A 5719-nucleotide genomic window follows, 5' to 3' on the forward strand; every position below is an offset into this window, starting at 1 on the left:
TACAGTTCATACGGAATGTAAACATGAGCAAGGGGATTACAAGTTTTAAATTTAACTAAGGCCCGTAAGCTTACAAGCTAAAAAGAGATAAGGTGCCCCACTACAACAGGAACCCCCTACACCAACGCATCAATGCGTTGTTGTATGTCCATATATGTGTTGCCAAGGTCTACACCAACGAATCAGTATGCGTTGCCGTTGGTGGCGTTGCAATGGTCTACAACAACATATATGCATGCGTTGGTAACCTGCATGTAGATGCGTTGGTAGAGAGCAACATATACAGCTAGAGCTCAACAACGCTTCATATGTGTTGGTGACGACCATGGATATAACAGATCATTGCTTCATATGCGTTTGTGGTGATGGTGCACAATAATCTCAAATGAAAATAACATATTAGTAGCACAATTCTTGACCTTGCAATGTTGATAGTTGGAGGCCAAACAGAAACTTCTCATATATTAAATTGACTATGTTGCATTACAAAGGACGTGATCCAAGGATTACAAGAGGTGAAACTATCTATCTGTAGCCGAATTCTTGACCTTGCAATCAACTATGATGTCTGAAACATTGATCCTAAAAATGAAATTCTAAGTATCTTGTAGTAGCCCCATTCTTAACCTTGCAATCAACATGTGAGCCATGCATTATCAATTTATCTTCGTGATCTACAACAACAACAACAACAACAATAATACCATTAGATGAGCAACTTACATTATAGAAATCGGGTCAATAGAGAAGTACAATTTAAAGGAGCACCTTACAAATGTGATTTATCAAGACCTAGATTTATTATATAGATAAGGGGATAATTAATAATGTGAATACAAAAAAATGAACATGAATTTATGAAATAACATCTCAGATTATGCAATCTATATCCGTGTACTAATTATTTTTGCATCTTGCATCAACTCAAAACTATATGAACTATCATTATATGTTATTAGTGTTCCAGTCTATTTGCTCTTAAGAAAAGGCCAAAATTTAGATGTGGAAACTGCATATACTTTCAATGTCAGTATCATTACTCTGTTAAAAAATAACAACAATACACACTAGCAAAAGGGTCATCACCATGCTACGGAGTACAAACACATAGGCTTTGAATCTTCACTCTTCACCCATTCTTTGTAAACTGAGGACATTCTATTTATCTTAATTGCCTAGCACATATTCGGAATGTCCATACAAACATCATATACTACTAAAAGATACTAATACAGCGAGTACCTTTGAGATGTGGTTGTTCATTGTGAACAACCATCAGCTTGCATATACTACTAAAACAATCCAAAATATATATTATACAAACAATGAAATGAATTCACCAACCAACTAAATGACAAGTAGGTAACTAATAATACCAAATATACTGAATTGAATATTTCCATTTTCGAGAGGTCTCGGCATTAATTCGCTTTGCGTCACATTACTCCCGTACTACTCGTGCTTCAGATTATTTATTAGTCATGCGTGTATTAAGAGAAATCTCAGTGCCAAAAACTCAAAAATCTGTACATAATCTACATCACACAAGAGATCGTAATTACCTAAGATTTACCAAGTCACAGATTAGAATTTCCTGATCTGTGAATGAAATTTGCAGAACCTGCAGAAACAACAACACGAGAAAAAGAACATCATCAGACTTGGGACAGGTGGAGTTATCAACTCATGCATAGAAAGAATACATGCACAATGAATGAGAAACAGAAACGGGGGAGAGCAGGAGAACTACGAACTATCTAATCCACGCCAACCCTGAGCCCCTGACTTGACCTTCAGGGGTGCAGGATCTAATTAGTATAGGCAAGAGTGCAGCCTAATTATATACACGAAAGGAGATAAAATAATAATTCATTGGCAGCTGGGAAAGATGAGCCTGCCAAACTGAGCCACCATAGGAAGTCTAGTTTCTACATGGGTTTTGTCTTGAGTAGTATTATGTATAATATCAAACAACTTTCGTGTTCCAAGTTCAGCTGGTTACATCATGACCCACATTCTGAACTGAACTGGAACCCCAAACAGATCACAAGGTTAGATGTAAGTGAATTAGAACCATCATGTAGTAACAAGTCAGAATTAGTTACCCCTACTCTAGCTAGGAGATCGATGGATAACGAAGACCAATGCTTTTCTGGTTGATCACCACAAAATTACTATAACTTCCTGAGCAAACATGCACACCATAAAAACAAGTGAGCACAATCTTTTCCGAGAGAGATAGAGATAGAGAGCAGGGGACACACTAAGCAAAATACCTTATATTTCAATTCAATGATCTTCTTGACATGTTCGTCAACTTGGCGTCCTTCGGCAGAAACCATCTTTTCTCGCTTAATGTTTGAGTAGAAGAATCCTGCATCTATTTCACTGAGAAACTTATGTGTCAACGGTAACCTTTAGTGATGCGCGTGAAATAGGAAATCTAAGGGCCCGTTTGGCAGCTATGTATTTTCTTAGTAGTTGGAATATACCGTGGTTTCTAAAAAATACTATAGTTTTAAATACTTTTTGGTGTTTCTGTGACGGACCTACAAACAAATAGCAGGGCAGGCTAGGCTGAAGGAAAGCTGTTATGCACTCATCCTAACAACAAATTCTCACTAGATACAATTTCTTTTGAGGCACTGTGGATATAAATTGGAAATTTGACGCAGTCAGATTGTTCTCATGTTAACAATGCTTCACTCGATACAGTTTACTCAGATTGATGTCATGCTAACCAGTGCTAACCAGAATTCTTTATTAGATACAATTTAAGCTGTAGAAATCAGTATTTAGATGAATAGACAATGTTGTAACTTGTAAGTGAAATTTAGGGATATATGAAAGAATCAAAGGAAATTACCTGCATCGTCTTGCAGGTTATTTTCCCCTTATACATGCAGTACTTACATCACTACACCTACAAATCTCTCCTGCAAAAAAGCAGTACTCACATCAGTTGCAAATATTCTCCATGAAAAAGGGCAATTTTATCAAGACATATGAACACTCGCAAATCAGGAGAGCAACTGGCAAATCAAATACTGGCAGGGACTCGGGATTTTGGAGAGGCCGAGAGGAGTTGCTGCTTTCCTCCTGGGCTGAGTCACTGGCTGGCAGCTGCGTGGATCTGTGGGTTGCGACCAATCGGTTGCTGTGCGCCGGTGGGCGCCGTCGGCAAGGAACAAACAAGGACGAGCGAGGAAAGGGGCGTACCTCTGAACTGATGCAGCTGGGGATGGGGGCGTCGGTGCTTGCGTCGTCCCTGGCTGTGCGGAGGAGAACGGCAGCCTCAGCACCTCAGGTCGCGCGGAGGAGCGGCGGCGGCGGCACCTTCCCCGACGCGAGGAGGATGGTGACGACGCCGTGTGTGTCCCCGACGTGAGAAGGATGGCGAAGATGCAGTGTGCGTCGCGTCCCCGACGAGCGAAGAAAGTCGGAAGGGACGCGGGCTCGACGAAGGAACAAGGGACATGGGCGGTGAAGGCAAAGGGGGGACGGCGGCAGTGGGGGCAAGGGGTCGCGCTAACTGCCACATGTGTGGTAAGAAGGAAGACGCACCACACGTTTTTAATGTAAACAGATTGTCACATCATTGCATGCATGCATGCAGAATTTTTTTTGAATTTTTAGTTTTTAAAATGTTTTATCTTTTAAACGAAAAATTCGATTGAAACTTCGTTTTCACCATTAAATCTCTCGCGATGAGATCTTCGAAACTAGATCCCATGTTGATATGTTTTGATGAATTTTTTTTGGATTAAAAGTTGCCATGTCTATTGCATATGAATTGCCATGATGTTTACACTGAAGTTGTCATGATATGTTTCAGCTATTTTCTTCTACATTTAAAAGTAAATTTTGACATTTATAAAACGGGGAATTAAGAAACTAAACTTGCCATGAACCATAAACTAAAATTGCCATGATGCATGCACGTAAAATTGTCATGGTTCATACAAAAAATAATTTTCATGGTCAAAGTACTGGAGTTGCCATCATCAAAATACTAAAATTGCCATGATCTACAAACTAAAATTGCCACATGGCAACTTTAGTTTAAGCCCTATGGCAACTGCAGTGTAAACATCGTGGCAACTTCTGGCAAAAAAAAATTCGTCGAAACATATCAACATGGGGTCTAGTTTTGAAGATCTCGTCGAGACGGATTTAATGGTGAAAATGGATTTTTAGTTCGCTTTTTTATTTAGGAGATACAACATTTTTAAGCTGAAAACCAAAAAAAATTCTGCTGATGTCATCTATTCATACGTGGCAAAATGAGTGGTGATGGAGGCGTGTGGGCGATGTGCAAACGCCCACACGTGTGGGCGTTAACATTTCCGTAGGATAATTGTTTTTAGGATAAAGGCCAAAACAAAGGGAGAATAGGCGTCGTGCGCGAGCAGGAGGAGCGCGAGCGCTGACCAACGAGACGGAAGAGGTGGAGGTGGGTACGGGGAGGGGTTTTTTCGGTACGGAGAGGTTAGCGCTAAGTGGGGAATATGGGAGGTTCAACCAGACAACACATCATCTACCTTCGTTGCTAGACATGCGTTGCTGTATGGGGTTTTTTGTTGTAGTGCCCGTAATCCCTTTCTTGTCCCTCTCCTCAGGAAATGGAACAAGAAGGCAAGAGGGAAAAAGGAGCGCCTAGGCGAGATACGAACAGCGGAAGGCGCCAAGAGAACATATCGGCGGCCGCCTAGGAGAGGGCTGGTGATGATGGTGCCGGGAGAATAGCTGGAAGATGAGGCAGCGGTCCGCCAATACGCTACGAAGGCGTCGGTGCCATGGTACTCTGACTTGACGACCCGCCACCCGCCTTCTTCGCCTTCTCCGGCCTTCCCACGCCAGCCGCCCAAGAAGGGGACCTCGAGAAGTTCAAGGATCCGGCCCCATTGGGAGAAGGGGCCTGGTGCAGATGATGTTGCTGCCGGCGCCACCCGGGGACGGCGGGTCCGACGCCTAGTCTGACCCGTCATCCTCCCGCCTGCTTCCCTCATCGTCGTCGTCGCTATCACTGTCCTCCTTGTAACTCTCGGTCGAGGAAGATTCTTCGTCATCAGAGGAACTCTCGATGCAACACTTTAGGCGAGTCCCGAAGTCTCCAAAGACCTTGAAAGAGAGCAGGTTGTTCTCCATTAGTTTGAAATAGAGAACGAGCCTCGCCGTCAGGCTGTGGATGTGAGCGAAAGTCTTCCATTCGCGGCGGAGATACATGACACGAGGGGCTGGGAAATCAACGTTAGCCCATGTGCCATTATTCCTGCAGCCCCTCATATGCAGTCTGAGAGCCTGTGGCGGGTCGAGCTCCATCTCCCGAGCAACTGGAGTAGGGAGACGAAGACGACGACGCGCCGGCTGGTGTAGCCTGATGAAGAATTTGTGAGTCTGGTCCCTGACGTGGCCCTCCATTGGGGGAGGGACCGCCGGCGGAGGCGAGGCTGATGCGCTGCCCCGTCCTTCTCCTCCCTGAGTGCCACGGCGACCCCGGCCTCGCCCCCTCCCCCTTCCCCTCGTGACTAGCTCCGCCGCCATGAGCTCTTGGGAAGGAGGGGCGCATTGCCGAGTGGAGACCCTCGCCGCCACTGTCGAAGCATTAGTGAGCCCTCTCGCCATAGCAGAACGGAGAAAGAAGCCAAGATGGGAGGAGGCGGATGGCGAAAGATTGAGGGGTGCCATCCCTCCCCCTCCCCTCCTTATAAAGGGGCGG

General features: G+C 44.2%; 1 long non-coding RNA gene across 1 annotated transcript; it reads right to left on the bottom strand.

Moving 5' to 3' along the window:
- Positions 1 to 434: 434 nt before the first annotated feature.
- LOC119296173 lies at positions 435 to 3514 on the bottom strand. Its single transcript, XR_005144978.1, has 5 exons — positions 3220 to 3514; positions 2867 to 2936; positions 2277 to 2388; positions 1563 to 1621; positions 435 to 674 (listed from the first exon to the last, which is right to left on the bottom strand). It is a non-coding gene; the product is annotated as an uncharacterized LOC119296173 (long non-coding RNA).
- Between the last annotated feature and the right edge of the window lie 2205 nt (positions 3515 to 5719).

The sequence above is a fragment of the Triticum dicoccoides genome, chromosome 4B (assembly GCF_002162155.2).
Source record: "Triticum dicoccoides isolate Atlit2015 ecotype Zavitan chromosome 4B, WEW_v2.0, whole genome shotgun sequence".
In the NCBI taxonomy this organism is placed as follows: domain Eukaryota; kingdom Viridiplantae; phylum Streptophyta; class Magnoliopsida; order Poales; family Poaceae; genus Triticum; species Triticum dicoccoides.